This window comes from Pimephales promelas, chromosome 2 (genome assembly GCF_988280905.1).
Source record: "Pimephales promelas chromosome 2, fPimPro1.hap1.1, whole genome shotgun sequence".
NCBI classification, from domain to species: Eukaryota; Metazoa; Chordata; class Actinopteri; order Cypriniformes; family Leuciscidae; genus Pimephales; species Pimephales promelas.
Window position 1 is genome coordinate 27,790,984 of NC_142770.1, and position 26,859 is coordinate 27,817,842.

General features: G+C 47.2%; 8 non-coding genes and 4 pseudogenes across 8 annotated transcripts; all 12 read right to left on the minus strand.

The window, feature by feature from the left end:
- Window positions 1-451: 451 nt before the first annotated feature.
- On the minus strand, window positions 452-616 carry LOC148996171 (U1 spliceosomal RNA). The gene has a single exon (XR_016149075.1). It is a non-coding gene; the product is annotated as a U1 spliceosomal RNA (small nuclear RNA).
- A 332-nt stretch (window positions 617-948) lies between these two features.
- LOC148996172 (U2 spliceosomal RNA) lies at window positions 949-1,139 on the minus strand. Its single transcript, XR_016148324.1, has one exon. It is a non-coding gene; the product is annotated as a U2 spliceosomal RNA (small nuclear RNA).
- Window positions 1,140-2,250: 1,111 nt separating this feature from the next.
- On the minus strand, window positions 2,251-2,415 carry LOC148996173 (U1 spliceosomal RNA). Its single transcript, XR_016149087.1, has one exon. It is a non-coding gene; the product is annotated as a U1 spliceosomal RNA (small nuclear RNA).
- A 332-nt stretch (window positions 2,416-2,747) lies between these two features.
- On the minus strand, window positions 2,748-2,925 carry LOC148996174 (U2 spliceosomal RNA; annotated as a pseudogene).
- A 6,573-nt stretch (window positions 2,926-9,498) lies between these two features.
- LOC148996175 (U1 spliceosomal RNA) lies at window positions 9,499-9,663 on the minus strand. Its single transcript, XR_016147704.1, has one exon. It is a non-coding gene; the product is annotated as a U1 spliceosomal RNA (small nuclear RNA).
- Window positions 9,664-9,995: 332 nt separating this feature from the next.
- On the minus strand, window positions 9,996-10,170 carry LOC148996176 (U2 spliceosomal RNA; annotated as a pseudogene).
- Window positions 10,171-16,733: 6,563 nt separating this feature from the next.
- On the minus strand, window positions 16,734-16,898 carry LOC148996177 (U1 spliceosomal RNA). Its single transcript, XR_016149104.1, has one exon. It is a non-coding gene; the product is annotated as a U1 spliceosomal RNA (small nuclear RNA).
- A 332-nt stretch (window positions 16,899-17,230) lies between these two features.
- On the minus strand, window positions 17,231-17,407 carry LOC148996178 (U2 spliceosomal RNA; annotated as a pseudogene).
- Window positions 17,408-23,967: 6,560 nt separating this feature from the next.
- Window positions 23,968-24,132, minus strand: LOC148996179 (U1 spliceosomal RNA). The gene has a single exon (XR_016149126.1). It is a non-coding gene; the product is annotated as a U1 spliceosomal RNA (small nuclear RNA).
- A 332-nt stretch (window positions 24,133-24,464) lies between these two features.
- LOC148996180 (U2 spliceosomal RNA) lies at window positions 24,465-24,655 on the minus strand. Its single transcript, XR_016148325.1, has one exon. It is a non-coding gene; the product is annotated as a U2 spliceosomal RNA (small nuclear RNA).
- A 1,111-nt stretch (window positions 24,656-25,766) lies between these two features.
- LOC148996181 (U1 spliceosomal RNA) lies at window positions 25,767-25,931 on the minus strand. The gene has a single exon (XR_016147705.1). It is a non-coding gene; the product is annotated as a U1 spliceosomal RNA (small nuclear RNA).
- Window positions 25,932-26,263: 332 nt separating this feature from the next.
- On the minus strand, window positions 26,264-26,438 carry LOC148996182 (U2 spliceosomal RNA; annotated as a pseudogene).
- Window positions 26,439-26,859: the final 421 nt, after the last annotated feature.

The window sequence follows — 26,859 nt, forward strand, 5'->3', positions numbered from 1 at the left end:
CAACGGAATGAGACAATTGCACCCAACTCGGTACACCTGTGTACGGGCTCAGCCCGTGGTCACGTGAAGAGGAATGCGGCGACTGGCCACTTGGTGGCGCTGTAAACAGAAAAAAACACAACATGGGTGGCTGTGTATCACGTGACGTTTCACACGTGCACAATGTTTTCATACCACATGATAGAACTCCTCATTCCGAACAACTTTGCCTCCAGGACAACTGCTGTGAACTAAGTCGTCCGTCAAATATTGGAGACTATTTGAAGAATTGAGGAGAAAAAAGAAAACCCTCCTCACACAGACCGGTCCTAGACTGTTTCGTATCTCTCGAGCAACCGCCGCAGTTCAACTCTCTGGACTGCCTCTGGATATTGAAGAAGTGGAGAAAAAAAACAAAACAAAAGAACCTCAAGTGGAGCTTTAACAATCTGCCCTTTTAACCAGTGTTGTCCAGGGGAGAGCGCGAACGCAGTCCCCCACTACCATAAATTATGCAGTCGAGATTCCCACATTTGGGGAATTCGCAGGGGTCAGCACAACCCAGAGTGCAATGGCCGAGCCTCGCCCTGGGTGAACCACCTTCCTGATCATGGTGTCTCCCCTGCCAGGTAAGTATGAATTCCCAGGCCTTCAGTCAGAAGCACCCTGTCCCTCTCCCCAATCCTCACCAGCGGTTTGCCAGTCAAAAAAGGGGCTTTTTTTTTTTTTTTTGCACGCTCCGCATCCGGCTCCATGAGCCATAAATGTACATAATGCGCCGTCCCCGAATAGTGGACGGATCAGATGTTAAACCGACAGAGGAACAGGGGTTCCTTTTTGTCTTGTTTTTACACCACAATTCTACCCAGGCTAGTATAGCACATGATCACCTACAACACCCACTCACACTAGCTCCATTATCACCGTCTGCCACACAAGACCACTACATTTCTTTCATTGAACACTTTAGGAGGGTGCACCGTTCCCAGAAGTACTGCAATACCGGGTCGATGCGTGGAGTGGACGGAGCAAGCCCCTATTCCATCTCCCAGGACCAAAAATCAATTTAATATGTGGTGCCCGGGTAGGGCACGTATCAGATATTAAACTGATAAGAACAGATACTACACTTGATCTTAGCCAAAAGGCCGAGAAGCGATGACGCAGCGACGCCGAGGCGGGGGAGCCGGCAAAGGCCACGCCCACCTGGGCCGCGGCGAGAGGGTCTAAGGTCGCCGGCAAACAAGCTCAGCTCAGATTGGTTGACACCGAAAATGGATCACAACAGAGTGCACAGCAAAGACACTCTGGAGTGCAACCTGGGATTTTGGATCATCAACATTCCGCCTTAAAAGTGAGCGGGCAGACCAAAGCGTCCGTGGTAGAGACTTGAAACTCTGAGGGATGGTAGGACCGGCCCGGTACTACAACCTCACCAAGGCTCGCCCCGATCGGCCCCAAGGTGGCGCTGCAGCGATCAAAAGTACGAAATGGCTCGTAACTCCTCGACCGTCGGTCGCAGACCCAAGTGTCTTACATCACCGGAATCCTTGGCTCGAGCCAAACAAGATGCATGCCTCGGATTGGGTGGTCGCGCTGGCGAGATTTTCGGGTATTTTGGATTTTCTGAAAAACCTACTTTTGCACACTAGTCCTAGGTTTTTTGCCCGATCTGACCCAAACCGGTGCAGAAAGATTCTCTGGAGTCTGACTGCCAACAGGGATCGGGAAACAGTTGGAATTTCCATCCACGTTGGCGACGGTACGCCAAAACGTTGGGGGTGGGCGAGGCGGGCTTTACTTGAACGGCTATAACTCTCCAACGGAATGAGACAATTGCACCCAACTCGGTACACCTGTGTACGGGCTCAGCCCGTGGTCACGTGAAGAGGAATGCGGCGACTGGCCACTTGGTGGCGCTGTAAACAGAAAAAAACACAACATGGGTGGCTGTGTATCACGTGACGTTTCACACGTGCACAATGTTTTCATACCACATGATAGAACTCCTCATTCCGAACAACTTTGCCTCCAGGACAACTGCTGTGAACTAAGTCGTCCGTCAAATATTGGAGACTATTTGAAGAATTGAGGAGAAAAAAGAAAACCCTCCTCACACAGACCGGTCCTAGACTGTTTCGTATCTCTCGAGCAACCGCCGCAGTTCAACTCTCTGGACTGCCTCTGGATATTGAAGAAGTGGAGAAAAAAAACAAAACAAAAGAACCTCAAGTGGAGCTTTAACAATCTGCCCTTTTAACCAGTGTTGTCCAGGGGAGAGCGCGAACGCAGTCCCCCACTACCATAAATTATGCAGTCGAGATTCCCACATTTGGGGAATTCGCAGGGGTCAGCACAACCCAGAGTGCAATGGCCGAGCCTCGCCCTGGGTGAACCACCTTCCTGATCATGGTGTCTCCCCTGCCAGGTAAGTATGAATTCCCAGGCCTTCAGTCAGAAGCACCCTGTCCCTCTCCCAATCCTCACCAGCGGTTTGCCAGTCAAAAAAGGGGCTTTTTTTTTTTTTTTTTGCACGCTCCGCATCCGGCTCCATGAGCCATAAATGTACATAATGCGCCGTCCCCGAATAGTGGACGGATCAGATGTTAAACCGACAGAGGAACAGGGGTTCCTTTTTGTCTTGTTTTTACACCACAATTCTACCCAGGCTAGTATAGCACATGATCACCTACAACACCCACTCACACTAGCTCCATTATCACCGTCTGCCACACAAGACCACTACATTTCTTTCATTGAACACTTTAGGAGGGTGCACCGTTCCCAGAAGTACTGCAATACCGGGTCGATGCGTGGAGTGGACGGAGCAAGCCCCTATTCCATCTCCCAGGACCAAAAATCAATTTAATATGTGGTGCCCGGGTAGGGCACGTATCAGATATTAAACTGATAAGAACAGATTTTTTCTTTCTTTCGAAAAGTTTTATTGTCACAGTGTCATTCCATTATTTCCATTTGCATGTACATTTTTTCTTTTAGATCACATTTTTACACATATTAAAAGGGACACATTATTTACTGTTAAAAGTTTCTTGTGTTTGTGTGTTGTGTAAAAAGTCCATGTATGTTTTAAAAGAAAGGTAAATGGTTTAAATAATAGGAATAAAACAATAAAACATGTCAGATAAAAACCAATAAAACAATAAATTATGCCACATAAAACATCTCTTGTACAGGATCGAGGGTGAGTCCCTATCAAGAATGTCCATTCACTCCAGGTCTCCAGAACAGGCCCCGGACTCCTCGCTTCCAGCGCCCAGCGGAGATCCCCTCTCCTCCGGCCCGCTGGCCCGCTGTTCCCGTAGCCGGTGTGGTGAGGGTGCATCTACGGGCGGCCAGGGTCGGGGGTGGCCGGGACCTCTTTGGTGTGACCCCAGCCCCCCCATCCGAATGACGACGTCCGGCGCCTCCTGCAGCGCAGATCTAACTAATTGCTCGCACGCGTGGAGGGGCACCGTAACGCGTTTCCCCACCAGCAGGTTTCTGGTGGCCCAGATGGCATCCTTGATATGGTTGAGGGTGAGCCAGAGCGAGGTAAATTGCTGTGATGTTAGCTCCTTCAAGCCCTGACCCACCCCCAGGATGGCGAGCCTGTATCCCACCTGGGCCCGACCCGCCGGCAGGCACGGGAAAACCAGGGGGCTGGTCTTGGCCCACAGGTCCCGCGCAGCACCGCACTCCCAGAGCAGATGTTGGACGGTCTCCGGGGAACCACATCCGGACCGTGGGCAGGTGGGGTTTTTGGCCATGCCTCTGGAGTGCATGACCGCCCTGACCGGGAGGATCTCATGAGCCACCATCCACGACAAGTCCTTGAGCCTGTTCTGGAGAGCTGGGTGGGCTGCGTTCCTCCAAACGTCTTTGGCCTCACCTAGTGTGAGGCCTGGAACTGGACTCACCGATTCTCGATCCTGCACAAGAGAGACAAGAGACTTGTGGTTAGTTAAAATAGTGGCATCATTTGTTTCTAAAAGGTATTTCTTTAAAAATGTCTTAATAAAAAGATGTTCTTTTGACAAATTAAAAGACACTGGACTTTTAAGATCAATGGGTAAAATTTTCAAGCTTCTTAGGTATGACCCCATCCAGAATCGGGTCATGGCTGCTGTCTTGTGTTCTCTGGATGGGGTCAGTGCATACTGGATGTGGAGGGCGGCAAAGCGGCTGCCTAAAAACAGGTGGGGGTCTGGGAGGCCTTTCCCGCCATTCTCTTTTTTCTTTTTGACGACCTCCCTCTTGAGTCTTTCCCACTTGGACCCCCACAGGAAATAAAATACCGCCCTCTCCAACTTGGCTAGGAATCGTCTTGGGGGACTAAAAACAGAACAGACAAGTAAAATCAGTGGTAAAATCACAGCTTTAAAAATTAAAATCTTGCCTTCATACGTCAGTTGTCTTAGTCCCCAAAAGCCCAGTCTTTGCCTAACTTTCCCTAACATGTCAGTCCAGTTACCCTGTCCTCCACCCTCCCTGTCAAATTTCACACCTAAAATTTTCAAATTATTATCTTTAAAATCCAAATCTAGTCCGCCTTTGTCAACGTTCCCCCACGGCCCGAAGAGCAGGGCCTCGGACTTACTCCTGTTAAGCTTGGCGCCCGAGGCCCGACCGTACCAGTCAGTCAAGTCCATTGCTCTTCGTACCGATAAAAGGTCAGTCGCTAAAAGGGTCACGTCGTCCATATATAAAACACAGGTCGCCGTCAGTCCACCAGTTCCTGGGATGTCTAGTCCTTTAATCCATTTATCCCTTCTCAAGATTTGTGCCAGTGGCTCAATACAAGCCACGTACAGAAGGGGAGATAAGGGACACCCCTGACGGACACCGCTGCGGATATTTACAGCTTTGGTAAGATGCCCATTTACAAGAATTTTGCTGCCTAAGTCCTCATACAGCAGTCCCACCCAAGCTAGAAACCTCTCAGAAAAGCCCATTTTTTGCAGTACCTGAAGGAGGTACTGGTGCGAAACTCGATCAAATGCTTTTTCGAAGTCTAAATTTAGGACTACAAGCCGAATGTTTCTGTCTCTCGCATAACAGATGGCGTCTCTGATCAGTATTAGGCTGTCCGTGATCTTCCTGCCGGGCACAGCGCAAGCTTGATCCAGGTGGATTACGTCCTCTAAAACGGTCGACATGCGTGTAGCTAAAATTTTACTAAAAAGTTTACAATCATAATTTAAAAGAGTGATTGGTCGCCAGTTTCTTAAGTCAGTCTTGTCTCCTTTTTTGTACAGTAGTGTAACTATCCCTACTCTAAAGCTGTCTGGAAGTCTGTCAAGAGTCTCAAATTCTTTAAAAACTGTAAGTAAGTCGTGTGCTAAAATGTCCCAGAAAGTCAGGTAAAACTCAAAGGGGAGTCCGTCCATGCCCGGTGACTTCCCCTTCTTAAAACCCTTTACAGCTTTTGTCAACTCTAAAAGATTAATAATATCTATAAAAGCACATTTGGACTCTTAACTTTTTTATCTAAAACCCCTAAAACGTCCTCTAAGGTGCCATTGTGTACCTCTTTAGTGTCATATAAATTACTGTAAAAACTTTCAATTTCCCCTAAAATCCGGTCAGTTGTGTTTACTTCCTCCCCTCTAAAAGTTTTTAAAGCATTAATGGACCCTCCCCGAGCTATTGTCTTTTTAAAAAAATATCTGGTACACTTCTCTCCTTCCTCTAACTCCCTTTCTTTACATCTTAAAATGACACCTTTGCTCTTTATTTCAGACAGATCTGACATTTCTTTCTTTACTTCTTTTATTTCATTTGTAAAATCCAATCCATTGTTTAAAAGGTTAAAATATCTCTGCAGTCTTTTTTGCAACCCCATCATGCGTCTTTTTTCTTTATTCTTTTTTTCTCTCCCAATTTGTTTAAAAAACCGTCCTGTCCTATGTTTCACCATCTCCCACCACTGTGCACGTGAGTCATAAAAGTCCTGGAGGGTCTGCCATTGGCTGAACTGCTCCCTATACTCTTTTACCACTTCCTCGTCTTCTAACAGGGAATAGTTCAGCTTCCACAGCCCTCCCCCTGCAGTCACACCCGTGGGAAGTGAAAGAGTGCAAGACAGCATCATGTGATCGGAAAAAAAGAGGGGGGTCAATGTAGCATCGGTCGGCGGGAGGTCCCTTGTAAAAACATAGTCAATTCGAGAGGCTCTGGCACCGTCACCACTGAACCAGGTGAAGCCCTCCTCTCTTTGATGCATTGTTTTAAAACAGTCGACTAACTTAAAATCTTTGACTATATTTTGTAATAAAACCGATGTCTTGTCTACCTTAAAATCATCTCCTACCCTCTTTCTGTCATTTTTTGATAAAACACAATTAAAATCCCCTGCTACCACTAGGGGAGCCCTGCCTAGCATGTGGGGTTGCGAGTCTTCTAAAAGCTCATACCTGTTATTTTTTTCTGTAAAACCATACATATTTAAAATATTAAGATCCTTACCTAAAAAAGTCAGATTTGCTAAAATTGCCCGCCCGTCCCTCACCACAGTGCTGCCCTTCACCAAAAGGTTGGGATTTTTGATTAAAATAGCAACACCGTCATTTTTGTTAAAATTGGACCCACTCCAAATGGAAAATCCTGGGGTCCAAATCTCCTCCCACTTCCTGTAATTTGTTAAAAAAGGCAAACCACATTCTTGCAATAAAAACACATCTGACTTAAAAGTTTTTAAAAAGGATAACACACTCTGTGCTCGCAGAGTAGACCTCACACTTCTCACATTGATTGTAGAGATAGTGAGGGCCATGAGCAGTATGGTTAAAAATACAAGCATTAATAAAAGAATAAAACCAAAAGACTGCAGAAAGTTACATTAAAATCATGTTATGTCATGTATCACTTGCTTCTCCTTTTCCCCAGAAAAACTGGGATCAGGAGGACAAATGCTTGTCACCTTGGAGTCCACAGAGAGGGCCTCTTGTGGATCCTTCGGCGACGATGTTATTAGCTTAACGTGCAAAAAGGAGACTTCATTGGGAGAATCTGCGGGCCACACACGGTCTAGATCTACCAAGGAGGTACTATCTAGCCGGAGCGATGCCCGCAGCCTTTTCTCCTCTGTTTGAAGCAGAGGAGATCTCGCAGACCTTTTTTGCACCTGAGCATTGGGAAGTGAACCCTCGGATTCACCCCCACTATCCACCACGCTAACCTCCGATACGGTGTAGAGCGAGGAAGCCGTTACATCCTCCTCCTCTATTTTGTTTTCGCTTATCTCTTGTTGGGGAACGGCTTCCTCACTCTGTTTGCTGTTAAAACTTGGCTCCGCCCCTATGGCCGCCCCACTTCCTTCCTCCTGCCCACTCCCTGAGGCTGGCTGGGAAATAGAATTTCCCGCCAAAACCTCAGGGACCGCCTCCTCCTTCCTTTGCTCTTTTGTTTGTTCCACATGTGGGGCGGCCATTTTGTTACCTTTCAATTTGTTGGCAAAACTTTTAGGGCAATCTCTGTAGAGATGGTTAGTTTCACCACAAAGATTACACCTTCTGCCAATGGTACATTCTTCAAAAGTATGACCAATTCCTCTACACTTCCCACATGTTAATTCATTGCATGCATCGGCTAAATGCCCCATTCTCCCACACTTTCTGCACAATTTAGGCATTCCTTGATAGTGAATGTAGCCTCTGTTCTCTCCCAACACAATCATTGAAGGTAGGTGTTTCAGGCCCTGGTAGCCCCCGGCGTCTTCCCATTGTTTAATGGGAATTCGCCAGGAGCAATTCCAGATGCCGTCTTCATCTAACACTTTGACTGGTTGCCCCCGAACAGTGCAAAATCTACCCAACCAGACACAAATGTCTTCTCCATTCACAGTTTCATTAAACATCCTGACAATCACGGTTTTAAGTGAATTGTCAGAAAGTTTTTCCACAGTAAACATTGAAAACTGGGCTTTGCATGCATCAAACCTTTGCCAGAATTCAGTTAACAGGGAAGCGCTTTTGAAACTTAAATCAAAACCTTTGTTCAGGGGGAGAGTTACCAAGCAGTTCAAGTCATCAGGTTTAAAATTGAGGGTTTTCTGGATCAGCTTCCTGGAGAAGTCAAGACGTGACAACCCCAGGAGCTTACCATTCACCTCTTTAAATAAAAACCGCACGCTGTGGTGCCTCCGCATGCCGGCACGGGCAGCCGACATGGTGGAGGCACCAACAGCCTAAAACTTAAAACAATAAATAAATAAATAAATAAATAAATAGATAAAAAGGTCTTACCTTAAAACCGAACCGGAATAAAAGCAGCTGGATCAATGTACCTCTCAAAAGTTTGAGGCTCAAGTCACGGAAGGACCCGAGCCGGAAAAACCTCCAAGAGGCGATCGCTGTCTCTACCTTGGGACCAGACACTTGATCTTAGCCAAAAGGCCGAGAAGCGATGACGCAGCGACGCCGAGGCGGGGGAGCCGGCAAAGGCCACGCCCACCTGGGCCGCGGCGAGAGGGTCTAAGGTCGCCGGCAAACAAGCTCAGCTCAGATTGGTTGACACCGAAAATGGATCACAACAGAGTGCACAGCAAAGACACTCTGGAGTGCAACCTGGGATTTTGGATCATCAACATTCCGCCTTAAAAGTGAGCGGGCAGACCAAAGCGTCCGTGGTAGAGACTTGAAACTCTGAGGGATGGTAGGACCGGCCCGGTACTACAACCTCACCAAGGCTCGCCCCGATCGGCCCCAAGGTGGCGCTGCAGCGATCAAAAGTACGAAATGGCTCGTAACTCCTCGACCGTCGGTCGCAGACCCAAGTGTCTTACATCACCGGAATCCTTGGCTCGAGCCGAACAAGATGCATGCCTCGGATTGGGTGGTCGCGCTGGCGAGATTTTCGGGTATTTTGGATTTTCTGAAAAACCTACTTTTGCACACTAGTCCTAGGTTTTTTGCCCGATCTGACCCAAACCGGTGCAGAAAGATTCTCTGGAGTCTGACTGCCAACAGGGATCGGGAAACAGTTGGAATTTCCATCCACGTTGGCGACGGTACGCCAAAACGTTGGGGGTGGGCGAGGCGGGCTTTACTTGAACGGCTATAACTCTCCAACGGAATGAGACAATTGCACCCAACTCGGTACACCTGTGTACGGGCTCAGCCCGTGGTCACGTGAAGAGGAATGCGGCGACTGGCCACTTGGTGGCGCTGTAAACAGAAAAAAACACAACATGGGTGGCTGTGTATCACGTGACGTTTCACACGTGCACAATGTTTTCATACCACATGATAGAACTCCTCATTCCGAACAACTTTGCCTCCAGGACAACTGCTGTGAACTAAGTCGTCCGTCAAATATTGGAGACTATTTGAAGAATTGAGGAGAAAAAAGAAAACCCTCCTCACACAGACCGGTCCTAGACTGTTTCGTATCTCTCGAGCAACCGCCGCAGTTCAACTCTCTGGACTGCCTCTGGATATTGAAGAAGTGGAGAAAAAAAACAAAACAAAAGAACCTCAAGTGGAGCTTTAACAATCTGCCCTTTTAACCAGTGTTGTCCAGGGGAGAGCGCGAACGCAGTCCCCCACTACCATAAATTATGCAGTCGAGATTCCCACATTTGGGGAATTCGCAGGGGTCAGCACAACCCAGAGTGCAATGGCCGAGCCTCGCACTGGGTGAACCACCTTCCTGATCATGGTGTCTCCCCTGCCAGGTAAGTATGAATTCCCAGGCCTTCAGTCAGAAGCACCCTGTCCCTCTCCCCAATCCTCACCAGCGGTTTGCCAGTCAAAAAAGGGGCTTTTTTTTTTTTTTTTGCACGCTCCGCATCCGGCTCCATGAGCCATAAATGTACATAATGCGCCGTCCCCGAATAGTGGACGGATCAGATGTTAAACCGACAGAGGAACAGGGGTTCCTTTTTGTCTTGTTTTTACACCACAATTCTACCCAGGCTAGTATAGCACATGATCACCTACAACACCCACTCACACTAGCTCCATTATCACCGTCTGCCACACAAGACCACTACATTTCTTTCATTGAACACTTTAGGAGGGTGCACCGTTCCCAGAAGTACTGCAATACCGGGTCGATGCGTGGAGTGGACGGAGCAAGCCCCTATTCCATCTCCCAGGACCAAAAATCAATTTAATATGTGGTGCCCGGGTAGGGCACGTATCAGATATTAAACTGATAAGAACAGATTTTTTTCTTTCGAAAAGTTTTATTGTCACAGTGTCATTCCATTATTTCCATTTGCATGTACATTTTTTCTTTTAGATCACATTTTTACACATATTAAAAGGGACACATTATATACTGTTAAAAGTTTCTTGTGTTTGTGTGTTGTGTAAAAAGTCCATGTATGTTTTAAAAGAAAGGTAAATGGTTTAAATAATAGGAATAAAACAATAAAACATGTCAGATAAAAACCAATAAAACAATAAATTATGCCACATAAAACATCTCTTGTACAGGATCGAGGGTGAGTCCCTATCAAGAATGTCCATTCACTCCAGGTCTCCAGAACAGGCCCCGGACTCCTCGCTTCCAGCGCCCAGCGGAGATCCCCTCTCCTCCGGCCCGCTGGCCCGCTGTTCCCGTAGCCGGTGTGGTGAGGGTGCATCTACGGGCGGCCAGGATCGGGGGTGGCCGGGACCTCTTTGGTGTGACCCCAGCCCCCCCATCCGAATAACGACGTCCGGCGCCTCCTGCAGCGCAGATCTAACTAATTGCTCGCACGCGTGGAGGGGCACCGTAACGCGTTTCCCCACCAGCAGGTTTCTGGTGGCCCAGATGGCATCCTTGATATGGTTGAGGGTGAGCCAGAGCGAGGTAAATTGCTGTGATGTTAGCTCCTTCAAGCCCTGACCCACCCCCAGGATGGCGAGCCTGTATCCCACCTGGGCCCGACCCGCCGGCAGGCACGGGAAAACCAGGGGGCTGGTCTTGGCCCACAGGTCCCGCGCAGCACCGCACTCCCAGAGCAGATGGTAGACGGTCTCCGGGGAACCACATCCGGACCGTGGGCAGGTGGGGTTTTTGGCCATGCCTCTGGAGTGCATAACCGCCCTGACCGGGAGGATCTCATGGGCCACCATCCACGACAAGTCCTTAAGCCTGTTCTGGAGAGCTGGGTGGGCTGCGTTCCTCCAAACGTCTTTGGCCTCACCTAGTGTGAGGCCTGGAACTGGACTCACCGATTCTCGATCCTGCACAAGAGAGACAAGAGACTTGTGGTTAGTTAAAACAGTGGCATCATTCGTTTCTAAAAGGTATTTCTTTAAAAAATTCTTAATAAAAAGATGTTCTTTTGACAGATTAAAAGACACTGGACATTTAAGATCAACGGGTAAAATTTTCAAAGATCTTAAGTATGACCCCATCCAGAATCGGGTCATGGCTGCTGTCTTGTGTTCTCTGGATGGGGTCAGGGCGTATTTAATGTGGAGGGCAGTGAAGCGGCTGCCTAAAAACAGGTGGGGGTCTGGGAGCCCTTTTCCGCCATTCTCTTTTTTCTTTTTGACGACCTCCCTCTTGAGTCTTTCCCACTTGGACCCCCACAGGAAATAAAATACCGCCCTCTCCAACTTGGCTAGGAATCGTCTTGGGGGACTAAAAACAGAACAGACAAGTAAAATCAGTGGTAAAATCACAGCTTTAAAAATTAAAATCTTGCCTTCATACGTCAGTTGTCTTAGTCCCCAAAAGCCCAGTCTTTGCCTAACTTTCCCTAACATGTCAGTCCAGTTACCCTGTCCTCCACCCTCCCTGTCAAATTTCACACCTAAAATTTTCAAATTATTATCTTTAAAATCCAAATCTAGTCCGCCTTTGTCAACGTCCCCCCACGGCCCGAAGAGCAGGGCCTCGGACTTACTCCTGTTAAGCTTGGCGCCCGAGGCCCGACCGTACCAGTCAGTCAAGTCCATTGCTCTTCGTACTGATAAAAGGTCAGTCGCTAAAAGGGTCACGTCGTCCATATATAAAACACAGGTCGCCGTCAGTCCACCAGTTCCTGGGATGTCTAGTCCTTTAATCCATTTATCCCTTCTCAAGATTTGTGCCAGTGGCTCAATACAAGCCACGTACAGAAGGGGAGATAAGGGACACCCCTGACGGACACCACTGCGGATATTTACAGCTTTGGTAAGATGCCCATTTACAAGAATTTTGCTGCCCAAGTCCTCATACAGCAGTCCCACCCAAGCTAGAAACCTCTCAGAAAAGCCCATTTTTTGCAGTACCTGAAGGAGGTACTGGTGCGAAACTCGATCAAATGCTTTTTCGAAGTCTAAATTTAGGACTACAAGCCGAATGTTTCTGTCTCTCGCATAACAGATGGCGTCTCTGATCAGTATTAGGCTGTCCGTGATCTTCCTGCCGGGCACAGCGCAAGCTTGATCCAGGTGGATTACGTCCTCTAAAACGGTCGACATGCGTGTAGCTAAAATTTTACTAAAAAGTTTACAATCATAATTTAAAAGAGTGATTGGTCGCCAGTTTCTTAAGTCAGTCTTGTCTCCTTTTTTGTACAGTAGTGTAACTATCCCTACTCTAAAGCTGTCTGGAAGTCTGTCAAGAGTCTCAAATTCTTTAAAAACTGTAAGTAAGTCGTGTGCTAAAATGTCCCAGAAAGTCAGGTAAAACTCAAAGGGGAGTCCGTCCATGCCCGGTGACTTCCCCTTCTTAAAACCCTTTAAAGCTTTTTTCAACTCTAAAAGATTAAAATCCTGGGATAAAAGCACATTTGGACTGTTAACTTTTTTATCTAAAACCCCTAAAACTTCCTCTAAGGTGCCATTGTGTACCTCTTTAGTGTCATATAAATTACTGTAAAAACTTTCAATTTCCCCTAAAATCTGGTCAGTTGTGTTTACTTCCTCCCCTCTAAAAGTTTTTAAAGCATTGATGGACCCTCCCCGAGCTATTGTCTTTTTAAAAAAATATCTGGTACACTTCTCTCCTTCCTCTAACTCCCTTTCTTTACATCTTAAAATGACACCTTTGCTCTTTATTTCAGACAGATCTGACATTTCTTTCTTTACTTCTTTTATTTCATTTGTAAAATCCAATCCATTGTTTAAAAGGTTAAAATATCTCTGCAGTCTTTTTTGCAACCCCATCATGCGTCTTTTTTCTTTATTCTTTTTTTCTCTCCCAATTTGTTTAAAAAACCATCCTGTCCTTTGTTTCACCATCTCCCACCACTGTGCACGTGAGTCGTAAAAGTCCTGGAGGGTCTGCCATTGGCTGAACTGCTCCCTATACTCTTTTACCACTTCCTCGTCTTCTAACAGGGAACAGTTCAGCTTCCACAGCCCTCCCCCTGCAGTCACACCCGTGGGAAGTGAAAGAGTGCAAGACAGCATCATGTGATCGCAAAAAAAGAGGGGGGTCAATGTAGCATCGGTCGGCGGGAGGTCCCTTGTAAAAACATAGTCAATTCGAGAGGCTCTGGCACCGTCACCACTGAACCAGGTGAAGCCCTCCTCTCTTTGATGCATTGTTTTAAAACAGTCGACTAACTTAAAATCTTTGACTATATTTTGTAATAAAACCGATGTCTTGTCTACCTTAAAATCATCTCCTACCCTCTTTCTGTCATTTTTTGATAAAACACAATTAAAATCCCCTGCTACCACTAGGGGAGCCCTGCCTAGCATGTGGGGTTGCGAGTCTTCTAAAAGCTCATACCTGTTCTTTTTTTCTGTAAAACCATACATATTTAAAATATTAAGATCCTTACCTAAAAAAGTCAGATTTGCTAAAATTGCCCGCCCGTCCCTCACCACAGTGCTGCCCTTCACCAAAAGGTTGGGATTTTTTATTAAAATAGCAACACCGTCATTTTTGTTAAAATTGGACCCACTCCAAATGGAAAATCCTGGGGTCCAAATCTCCTCCCACTTCCTGTAATTTGTTAAAAAAGGCAAACCACATTCTTGCAATAAAAACACATCTGACTTAAAAGTTTTTAAAAAGGATAACACACTCTGTGCTCGCAGAGTAGACCTCACACTTCTCACATTGATTGTAGAGATAGTGAGGGCCATGAGCAGTAAGGTTAAAAATACAAGCATTAATAGGAGAATAAAACCAAAAGACTGCAGAAAGTTACATTAAAATCATGTTATGTCATGTATCACTTGCTTCTCCTTTTCCCCAGAAAAACTGGGATCAGGAGGGCAAATGCTCGTCACCTTGGAGTCCACAGAGAGGGCCTCTTGTGGATCCTTCGGCGACGATGTTATTAGCTTAACGTGCAAAAAGGAGACTTCATTGGGAGAATCTGCGGGCCACACACGGTCTAGATCTACCAAGGAGGTACTATCTAGCCGGAGCGATGCCCGCAGCCTTTTCTCCTCTGTTTGAAGCAGAGGAGATCTCGCAGACCTTTTTTGCACCTGAGCATTGGGAAGTGAACCCTCGGATTCACCCCCACTATCCACCACGCTAACCTCCGATACGGTGTAGAGTGAGGAAGCCGTTACATCCTCCTCCTCTATTTTGTTTTCGCTTATCTCTTGTTGGGGAACGGCTTCCTCACTCTGTTTGCTGTTAAAACTTGGCTCCGCCCCTATGGCCGCCCCACTTCCTTCCTCTTGCCCACTCCCTGAGGCTGGCTGGGAAATAGAATTTCCCGCCAAAACCTCAGGGACCGCCTCCTCCTTCCTTTGCTCTTTTGTTTGTTCCACATGTGGGGCGGCCATTTTGTTACCTTTCAATTTGTTGGCAAAACTTTTAGGGCAATCTCTGTAGAGATGGTTAGTTTCACCACAAAGATTACACCTTCTGCCAATGGTACATTCTTCAAAAGTATGACCAATTCCTCTACACTTCCCACATGTTAATTCATTGCATGCATCGGCTAAATGCCCCATTCTCCCACACTTTCTGCACAATTTAGGCATTCCTTGATAGTGAATGTAGCCTCTGTTCTCTCCCAACACAATCATTGAAGGTAGATGTTTCAGGCCTTGGTAGCCCCCGGCGTCTTCCCATTGTTTAATGGGAATTCGCCAGGAGCAATTCCAGATGCCGTCTTCATCTAACACTTTGACTGGTTGCCCCCGAACAGTGCAAAATCTACCCAACCAGACACAAATGTCTTCTCCATTCACAGTTTCATTAAACATCCTGACAATCACAGTTTTAAGTGAATTGTCAGAAAGTTTTTCCACAGTAAACATTGAAAACTGGGCTTTGCATGCATCAAACCTTTGCCAGAATTCAGTTAACAGGGAAGCGCTTTTGAAACTTAAATCAAAACCTTTGTTCAGGGGGAGAGTTACCAAGCAGTTCAAGTCATCAGGTTTAAAATTGAGGGTTTTCTGGATCAGCTTCCTGGAGAAGTCAAGACGTGACAACCCCAGGAGCTTACCATTCACCTCTTTAAATAAAAACCGCACGCTGTGGTGCCTCCGCATGCCGGCACGGGCAGCCGACATGGTGGAGGCACCAACAGCCTAAAACTTAAAAAAACAATAAATAAATAAATAAATAAATAAATAGATAAAAAGGTCTTACCTTAAAACCGAACCGGAATAAAAGCAGCTGGATCAATGTACCTCTCAAAAGTTTGAGGCTCAAGTCACGGAAGGACCCGAGCCGGAAAAACCTCCAAGAGGCGATCGCTGTCTCTACCTTGGGACCAGACACTTGATCTTAGCCAAAAGGCCGAGAAGCGATGACGCAGCGACGCCGAGGCGGGGGAGCCGGCAAAGGCCACGCCCACCTGGGCCGCGGCGAGAGGGTCTAAGGTCGCCGGCAAACAAGCTCAGCTCAGATTGGTTGACACCGAAAATGGATCACAACAGAGTGCACAGCAAAGACACTCTGGAGTGCAACCTGGGATTTTGGATCATCAACATTCCGCCTTAAAAGTGAGCGGGCAGACCAAAGCGTCCGTGGTAGAGACTTGAAACTCTGAGGGATGGTAGGACCGGCCCGGTACTACAACCTCACCAAGGCCCCAAGGTGGCGCTGCAGCGATCAAAAGTACGAAATGGCTCGTAACTCCTCGACCGTCGGTCGCAGACCCAAGTGTCTTACATCACCGGAATCCTTGGCTCGAGCCGAACAAGATGCATGCCTCGGATTGGGTGGTCGCGCTGGCGAGATTTTCGGGTATTTTGGATTTTCTGAAAAACCTACTTTTGCACACTAGTCCTAGGTTTTTTGCCCGATCTGACCCAAACCGGTGCAGAAAGATTCTCTGGAGTCTGACTGCCAACAGGGATCGGGAAACAGTTGGAATTTCCATCCACGTTGGCGACGGTACGCCAAAACGTTGGGGGTGGGCGAGGCGGGCTTTACTTGAACGGCTATAACTCTCCAACGGAATGAGACAATTGCACCCAACTCGGTACACCTGTGTACGGGCTCAGCCCGTGGTCACGTGAAGAGGAATGCGGCGACTGGCCACTTGGTGGCGCTGTAAACAGAAAAAAACACAACATGGGTGGCTGTGTATCACGTGACGTTTCACACGTGCACAATGTTTTCATACCACATGATAGAACTCCTCATTCCGAACAACTTTGCCTCCAGGACAACTGCTGTGAACTAAGTCGTCCGTCAAATATTGGAGACTATTTGAAGAATTGAGGAGAAAAAAGAAAACCCTCCTCACACAGACCGGTCCTAGACTGTTTCGTATCTCTCGAGCAACCGCCGCAGTTCAACTCTCTGGACTGCCTCTGGATATTGAAGAAGTGGAGAAAAAAAACAAAACAAAAGAACCTCAAGTGGAGCTTTAACAATCTGCCCTTTTAACCAGTGTTGTCCAGGGGAGAGCGCGAACGCAGTCCCCCACTACCATAAATTATGCAGTCGAGATTCCCACATTTGGGGAATTCGCAGGGGTCAGCACAACCCAGAGTGCAATGGCCGAGCCTCGCCCTGGGTGAACCACCTTCCTGATCATGGTGTCTCCCCTGCCAGGTAAGTATGAATTCCCAGGCCTTCAGTCAGAAGCACCCTGTCCCTCTCCCCAATCCTCACCAGCGGTTTGCCAGTCAAAAAAGGGGCTTTTTTTTTTTTTTTTGCACGCTCCGCATCCGGCTCCATGAGCCATAAATGTACATAATGCGCCGTCCCCGAATAGTGGACGGATCAGATGTTAAACCGACAGAGGAACAGGGGTTCCTTTTTGTCTTGTTTTTACACCACAATTCTACCCAGGCTAGTATAGCACATGATCACCTACAACACCCACTCACACTAGCTCCATTATCACCGTCTGCCACACAAGACCACTACATTTCTTTCATTGAACACTTTAGGAGGGTGCACCGTTCCCAGAAGTACTGCAATACCGGGTCGATGCGTGGAGTGGACGGAGCAAGCCCCTATTCCATCTCCCAGGACCAAAAATCAATTTAATATGTGGTGCCCGGGTAGGGCACGTATCAGATATTAAACTGATAAGAACAGATTTTTCTTTCTTTCGAAAAGTTTTATTGTCACAGTGTCATTCCATTATTTCCATTTGCATGTACATTTTTTCTTTTAGATCACATTTTTACACATATTAAAAGGGACACATTATTTACTGTTAAAAGTTTCTTGTGTTTTGTGTGTTGTGTAAAAAGTCCATGTTTGTTTTAAAAGAAAGGTAAATGGTTTAAATAATAGGAATAAAACAATAAAACATGTCAGATAAAAAACAATAAAACAATAAATTATGCCACATAAAACATCTCTTGTACAGGATCGAGGGTGAGTCCCTATCAAGAATGTCCATTCACTCCAGGTCTCCAGAACAGGCCCCAGACTCCTCGCTTCCAGCGCCCAGCGGAGATCCCCTCTCCTCCGGCCCGCTGGCCCGCTGTTCCCGTAGCCGGTGTGGTGAGGGTGCATCTACGGGCGGCCAGGGTCGGGGGTGGCCGGGACCTCTTTGGTGTGACCCCAGCCCCCCCATCCGAATAACGACGTCCGGCGCCTCCTGCAGCGCAGATCTAACTAATTGCTCGCACGCGTGGAGGGGCACCGTAACGCGTTTCCCCACCAGCAGGTTTCTGGTGGCCCAGATGGCATCCTTGATATGGTTGAGGGTGAGCCAGAGCGAGGTAAATTGCTGTGATGTTAGCTCCTTCAAGCCCTGACCCACCCCCAGGATGGCGAGCCTGTATCCCACCTGGGCCCGACCCGCCGGCAGGCACGGGAAAACCAGGGGGCTGGTCTTGGCCCACAGGTCCCGCGCAGCACCGCACTCCCAGAGCAGATGGTAGACGGTCTCCGGGGAACCACATCCGGACCGTGGGCAGGTGGGGTTTTTGGCCATGCCTCTGGAGTGCATAACCGCCCTGACCGGGAGGATCTCATGGGCCACCATCCACGACAAGTCCTTAAGCCTGTTCTGGAGAGCTGGGTGGGCTGCGTTCCTCCAAACGTCTTTGGCCTCACCTAGTGTGAGGCCTGGAACTGGACTCACCGATTCTCGATCCTGCACAAGAGAGACAAGAGACTTGTGGTTAGTTAAAACAGTGGCATCATTCGTTTCTAAAAGGTATTTCTTTAAAAAATTCTTAATAAAAAGATGTTCTTTTGACAGATTAAAAGACACTGGACATTTAAGATCAACGGGTAAAATTTTCAAAGATCTTAAGTATGACCCCATCCAGAATCGGGTCATGGCTGCTGTCTTGTGTTCTCTGGATGGGGTCAGGGCGTATTTAATGTGGAGGGCAGTGAAGCGGCTGCCTAAAAACAGGTGGGGGTCTGGGAGCCCTTTTCCGCCATTCTCTTTTTTCTTTTTGACGACCTCCCTCTTGAGTCTTTCCCACTTGGACCCCCACAGGAAATAAAATACCGCCCTCTCCAACTTGGCTAGGAATCGTCTTGGGGGACTAAAAACAGAACAGACAAGTAAAATCAGTGGTAAAATCACAGCTTTAAAAATTAAAATCTTGCCTTCATACGTCAGTTGTCTTAGTCCCCAAAAGCCCAGTCTTTGCCTAACTTTCCCTAACATGTCAGTCCAGTTACCCTGTCCTCCACCCTCCCTGTCAAATTTCACACCTAAAATTTTCAAATTATTATCTTTAAAATCCAAATCTAGTCCGCCTTTGTCAACGTCCCCCCACGGCCCGAAGAGCAGGGCCTCGGACTTACTCCTGTTAAGCTTGGCGCCCGAGGCCCGACCGTACCAGTCAGTCAAGTCCATTGCTCTTCGTACTGATAAAAGGTCAGTCGCTAAAAGGGTCACGTCGTCCATATATAAAACACAGGTCGCCGTCAGTCCACCAGTTCCTGGGATGTCTAGTCCTTTAATCCATTTATCCCTTCTCAAGATTTGTGCCAGTGGCTCAATACAAGCCACGTACAGAAGGGGAGATAAGGGACACCCCTGACGGACACCACTGCGGATATTTACAGCTTTGGTAAGATGCCCATTTACAAGAATTTTGCTGCCCAAGTCCTCATACAGCAGTCCCACCCAAGCTAGAAACCTCTCAGAAAAGCCCATTTTTTGCAGTACCTGAAGGAGGTACTGGTGCGAAACTCGATCAAATGCTTTTTCGAAGTCTAAATTTAGGACTACAAGCCGAATGTTTCTGTCTCTCGCATAACAGATGGCGTCTCTGATCAGTATTAGGCTGTCCGTGATCTTCCTGCCGGGCACAGCGCAAGCTTGATCCAGGTGGATTACGTCCTCTAAAACGGTCGACATGCGTGTAGCTAAAATTTTACTAAAAAGTTTACAATCATAATTTAAAAGAGTGATTGGTCGCCAGTTTCTTAAGTCAGTCTTGTCTCCTTTTTTGTACAGTAGTGTAACTATCCCTACTCTAAAGCTGTCTGGAAGTCTGTCAAGAGTCTCAAATTCTTTAAAAACTGTAAGTAAGTCGTGTGCTAAAATGTCCCAGAAAGTCAGGTAAAACTCAAAGGGGAGTCCGTCCATGCCCGGTGACTTCCCCTTCTTAAAACCCTTTAAAGCTTTTTTCAACTCTAAAAGATTAAAATCCTGGGATAAAAGCACATTTGGACTGTTAACTTTTTTATCTAAAACCCCTAAAACTTCCTCTAAGGTGCCATTGTGTACCTCTTTAGTGTCATATAAATTACTGTAAAAACTTTCAATTTCCCCTAAAATCTGGTCAGTTGTGTTTACTTCCTCCCCTCTAAAAGTTTTTAAAGCATTGATGGACCCTCCCCGAGCTATTGTCTTTTTAAAAAAATATCTGGTACACTTCTCTCCTTCCTCTAACTCCCTTTCTTTACATCTTAAAATGACACCTTTGCTCTTTATTTCAGACAGATCTGACATTTCTTTCTTTACTTCTTTTATTTCATTTGTAAAATCCAATCCATTGTTTAAAAGGTTAAAATATCTCTGCAGTCTTTTTTGCAACCCCATCATGCGTCTTTTTTCTTTATTCTTTTTTTCTCTCCCAATTTGTTTAAAAAACCGTCCTGTCCTTTGTTTCACCATCTCCCACCACTGTGCACGTGAGTCGTAAAAGTCCTGGAGGGTCTGCCATTGGCTGAACTGCTCCCTATACTCTTTTACCACTTCCTCGTCTTCTAACAGGGAACAGTTCAGCTTCCACAGCCCTCCCCCTGCAGTCACACCCGTGGGAAGTGAAAGAGTGCAAGACAGCATCATGTGATCGCAAAAAAAGAGGGGGGTCAATGTAGCATCGGTCGGCGGGAGGTCCCTTGTAAAAACATAGTCAATTCGAGAGGCTCTGGCACCGTCACCACTGAACCAGGTGAAGCCCTCCTCTCTTTGATGCATTGTTTTAAAACAGTCGACTAACTTAAAATCTTTGACTATATTTTGTAATAAAACCGATGTCTTGTCTACCTTAAAATCATCTCCTACCCTCTTTCTGTCATTTTTTGATAAAACACAATTAAAATCCCCTGCTACCACTAGGGGAGCCCTGCCTAGCATGTGGGGTTGCGAGTCTTCTAAAAGCTCATACCTGTTCTTTTTTTCTGTAAAACCATACATATTTAAAATATTAAGATCCTTACCTAAAAAAGTCAGATTTGCTAAAATTGCCCGCCCGTCCCTCACCACAGTGCTGCCCTTCACCAAAAGGTTGGGATTTTTTATTAAAATAGCAACACCGTCATTTTTGTTAAAATTGGACCCACTCCAAATGGAAAATCCTGGGGTCCAAATCTCCTCCCACTTCCTGTAATTTGTTAAAAAAGGCAAACCACATTCTTGCAATAAAAACACATCTGACTTAAAAGTTTTTAAAAAGGATAACACACTCTGTGCTCGCAGAGTAGACCTCACACTTCTCACATTGATTGTAGAGATAGTGAGGGCCATGAGCAGTAAGGTTAAAAATACAAGCATTAATAGGAGAATAAAACCAAAAGACTGCAGAAAGTTACATTAAAATCATGTTATGTCATGTATCACTTGCTTCTCCTTTTCCCCAGAAAAACTGGGATCAGGAGGGCAAATGCTCGTCACCTTGGAGTCCACAGAGAGGGCCTCTTGTGGATCCTTCGGCGACGATGTTATTAGCTTAACGTGCAAAAAGGAGACTTCATTGGGAGAATCTGCGGGCCACACACGGTCTAGATCTACCAAGGAGGTACTATCTAGCCGGAGCGATGCCCGCAGCCTTTTCTCCTCTGTTTGAAGCAGAGGAGATCTCGCAGACCTTTTTTGCACCTGAGCATTGGGAAGTGAACCCTCGGATTCACCCCCACTATCCACCACGCTAACCTCCGATACGGTGTAGAGTGAGGAAGCCGTTACATCCTCCTCCTCTATTTTGTTTTCGCTTATCTCTTGTTGGGGAACGGCTTCCTCACTCTGTTTGCTGTTAAAACTTGGCTCCGCCCCTATGGCCGCCCCACTTCCTTCCTCTTGCCCACTCCCTGAGGCTGGCTGGGAAATAGAATTTCCCGCCAAAACCTCAGGGACCGCCTCCTCCTTCCTTTGCTCTTTTGTTTGTTCCACATGTGGGGCGGCCATTTTGTTACCTTTCAATTTGTTGGCAAAACTTTTAGGGCAATCTCTGTAGAGATGGTTAGTTTCACCACAAAGATTACACCTTCTGCCAATGGTACATTCTTCAAAAGTATGACCAATTCCTCTACACTTCCCACATGTTAATTCATTGCATGCATCGGCTAAATGCCCCATTCTCCCACACTTTCTGCACAATTTAGGCATTCCTTGATAGTGAATGTAGCCTCTGTTCTCTCCCAACACAATCATTGAAGGTAGATGTTTCAGGCCTTGGTAGCCCCCGGCGTCTTCCCATTGTTTAATGGGAATTCGCCAGGAGCAATTCCAGATGCCGTCTTCATCTAACACTTTGACTGGTTGCCCCCGAACAGTGCAAAATCTACCCAACCAGACACAAATGTCTTCTCCATTCACAGTTTCATTAAACATCCTGACAATCACAGTTTTAAGTGAATTGTCAGAAAGTTTTTCCACAGTAAACATTGAAAACTGGGCTTTGCATGCATCAAACCTTTGCCAGAATTCAGTTAACAGGGAAGCGCTTTTGAAACTTAAATCAAAACCTTTGTTCAGGGGGAGAGTTACCAAGCAGTTCAAGTCATCAGGTTTAAAATTGAGGGTTTTCTGGATCAGCTTCCTGGAGAAGTCAAGACGTGACAACCCCAGGAGCTTACCATTCACCTCTTTAAATAAAAACCGCACGCTGTGGTGCCTCCGCATGCCGGCACGGGCAGCCGACATGGTGGAGGCACCAACAGCCTAAAACTTAAAAAAACAATAAATAAATAAATAAATAAATAGATAAAAAGGTCTTACCTTAAAACCGAACCGGAATAAAAGCAGCTGGATCAATGTACCTCTCAAAAGTTTGAGGCTCAAGTCACGGAAGGACCCGAGCCGGAAAAACCTCCAAGAGGCGATCGCTGTCTCTACCTTGGGACCAGACACTTGATCTTAGCCAAAAGGCCGAGAAGCGATGACGCAGCGACGCCGAGGCGGGGGAGCCGGCAAAGGCCACGCCCACCTGGGCCGCGGCGAGAGGGTCTAAGGTCGCCGGCAAACAAGCTCAGCTCAGATTGGTTGACACCGAAAATGGATCACAACAGAGTGCACAGCAAAGACACTCTGGAGTGCAACCTGGGATTTTGGATCATCAACATTCCGCCTTAAAAGTGAGCGGGCAGACCAAAGCGTCCGTGGTAGAGACTTGAAACTCTGAGGGATGGTAGGACCGGCCCGGTACTACAACCTCACCAAGGCCCCAAGGTGGCGCTGCAGCGATCAAAAGTACGAAATGGCTCGTAACTCCTCGACCGTCGGTCGCAGACCCAAGTGTCTTACATCACCGGAATCCTTGGCTCGAGCCGAACAAGATGCATGCCTCGGATTGGGTGGTCGCGCTGGCGAGATTTTCGGGTATTTTGGATTTTCTGAAAAACCTACTTTTGCACACTAGTCCTAGGTTTTTTGCCCGATCTGACCCAAACCGGTGCAGAAAGATTCTCTGGAGTCTGACTGCCAACAGGGATCGGGAAACAGTTGGAATTTCCATCCACGTTGGCGACGGTACGCCAAAACGTTGGGGGTGGGCGAGGCGGGCTTTACTTGAACGGCTATAACTCTCCAACGGAATGAGACAATTGCACCCAACTCGGTACACCTGTGTACGGGCTCAGCCCGTGGTCACGTGAAGAGGAATGCGGCGACTGGCCACTTGGTGGCGCTGTAAACAGAAAAAAACACAACATGGGTGGCTGTGTATCACGTGACGTTTCACACGTGCACAATGTTTTCATACCACATGATAGAACTCCTCATTCCGAACAACTTTGCCTCCAGGACAACTGCTGTGAACTAAGTCGTCCGTCAAATATTGGAGACTATTTGAAGAATTGAGGAGAAAAAAGAAAACCCTCCTCACACAGACCGGTCCTAGACTGTTTCGTATCTCTCGAGCAACCGCCGCAGTTCAACTCTCTGGACTGCCTCTGGATATTGAAGAAGTGGAGAAAAAAAACAAAACAAAAGAACCTCAAGTGGAGCTTTAACAATCTGCCCTTTTAACCAGTGTTGTCCAGGGGAGAGCGCGAACGCAGTCCCCCACTACCATAAATTATGCAGTCGAGATTCCCACATTTGGGGAATTCGCAGGGGTCAGCACAACCCAGAGTGCAATGGCCGAGCCTCGCCCTGGGTGAACCACCTTCCTGATCATGGTGTCTCCCCTGCCAGGTAAGTATGAATTCCCAGGCCTTCAGTCAGAAGCACCCTGTCCCTCTCCCCAATCCTCACCAGCGGTTTGCCAGTCAAAAAAGGGGCTTTTTTTTTTTTTTTTGCACGCTCCGCATCCGGCTCCATGAGCCATAAATGTACATAATGCGCCGTCCCCGAATAGTGGACGGATCAGATGTTAAACCGACAGAGGAACAGGGGTTCCTTTTTGTCTTGTTTTTACACCACAATTCTACCCAGGCTAGTATAGCACATGATCACCTACAACACCCACTCACACTAGCTCCATTATCACCGTCTGCCACACAAGACCACTACATTTCTTTCATTGAACACTTTAGGAGGGTGCACCGTTCCCAGAAGTACTGCAATACCGGGTCGATGCGTGGAGTGGACGGAGCAAGCCCCTATTCCATCTCCCAGGACCAAAAATCAATTTAATATGTGGTGCCCGGGTAGGGCACGTATCAGATATTAAACTGATAAGAACAGATACTACACTTGATCTTAGCCAAAAGGCCGAGAAGCGATGACGCAGCGACGCCGAGGCGGGGGAGCCGGCAAAGGCCACGCCCACCTGGGCCGCGGCGAGAGGGTCTAAGGTCGCCGGCAAACAAGCTCAGCTCAGATTGGTTGACACCGAAAATGGATCACAACAGAGTGCACAGCAAAGACACTCTGGAGTGCAACCTGGGATTTTGGATCATCAACATTCCGCCTTAAAAGTGAGCGGGCAGACCAAAGCGTCCGTGGTAGAGACTTGAAACTCTGAGGGATGGTAGGACCGGCCCGGTACTACAACCTCACCAAGGCTCGCCCCGATCGGCCCCAAGGTGGCGCTGCAGCGATCAAAAGTACGAAATGGCTCGTAACTCCTCGACCGTCGGTCGCAGACCCAAGTGTCTTACATCACCGGAATCCTTGGCTCGAGCCGAACAAGATGCATGCCTCGGATTGGGTGGTCGCGCTGGCGAGATTTTCGGGTATTTTGGATTTTCTGAAAAACCTACTTTTGCACACTAGTCCTAGGTTTTTTGCCCGATCTGACCCAAACCGGTGCAGAAAGATTCTCTGGAGTCTGACTGCCAACAGGGATCGGGAAACAGTTGGAATTTCCATCCACGTTGGCGACGGTACGCCAAAACGTTGGGGGTGGGCGAGGCGGGCTTTACTTGAACGGCTATAACTCTCCAACGGAATGAGACAATTGCACCCAACTCGGTACACCTGTGTACGGGCTCAGCCCGTGGTCACGTGAAGAGGAATGCGGCGACTGGCCACTTGGTGGCGCTGTAAACAGAAAAAAACACAACATGGGTGGCTGTGTATCACGTGACGTTTCACACGTGCACAATGTTTTCATACCACATGATAGAACTCCTCATTCCGAACAACTTTGCCTCCAGGACAACTGCTGTGAACTAAGTCGTCCGTCAAATATTGGAGACTATTTGAAGAATTGAGGAGAAAAAAGAAAACCCTCCTCACACAGACCGGTCCTAGACTGTTTCGTATCTCTCGAGCAACCGCCGCAGTTCAACTCTCTGGACTGCCTCTGGATATTGAAGAAGTGGAGAAAAAAAACAAAACAAAAGAACCTCAAGTGGAGCTTTAACAATCTGCCCTTTTAACCAGTGTTGTCCAGGGGAGAGCGCGAACGCAGTCCCCCACTACCATAAATTATGCAGTCGAGATTCCCACATTTGGGGAATTCGCAGGGGTCAGCACAACCCAGAGTGCAATGGCCGAGCCTCGCACTGGGTGAACCACCTTCCTGATCATGGTGTCTCCCCTGCCAGGTAAGTATGAATTCCCAGGCCTTCAGTCAGAAGCACCCTGTCCCTCTCCCCAATCCTCACCAGCGGTTTGCCAGTCAAAAAAGGGGCTTTTTTTTTTTTTTTTGCACGCTCCGCATCCGGCTCCATGAGCCATAAATGTACATAATGCGCCGTCCCCGAATAGTGGACGGATCAGATGTTAAACCGACAGAGGAACAGGGGTTCCTTTTTGTCTTGTTTTTACACCACAATTCTACCCAGGCTAGTATAGCACATGATCACCTACAACACCCACTCACACTAGCTCCATTATCACCGTCTGCCACACAAGACCACTACATTTCTTTCATTGAACACTTTAGGAGGGTGCACCGTTCCCAGAAGTACTGCAATACCGGGTCGATGCGTGGAGTGGACGGAGCAAGCCCCTATTCCATCTCCCAGGACCAAAAATCAATTTAATATGTGGTGCCCGGGTAGGGCACGTATCAGATATTAAACTGATAAGAACAGATTTTTTTCTTTCGAAAAGTTTTATTGTCACAGTGTCATTCCATTATTTCCATTTGCATGTACATTTTTTCTTTTAGATCACATTTTTACACATATTAAAAGGGACACATTATATACTGTTAAAAGTTTCTTGTGTTTGTGTGTTGTGTAAAAAGTCCATGTATGTTTTAAAAGAAAGGTAAATGGTTTAAATAATAGGAATAAAACAATAAAACATGTCAGATAAAAACCAATAAAACAATAAATTATGCCACATAAAACATCTCTTGTACAGGATCGAGGGTGAGTCCCTATCAAGAATGTCCATTCACTCCAGGTCTCCAGAACAGGCCCCGGACTCCTCGCTTCCAGCGCCCAGCGGAGATCCCCTCTCCTCCGGCCCGCTGGCCCGCTGTTCCCGTAGCCGGTGTGGTGAGGGTGCATCTACGGGCGGCCAGGATCGGG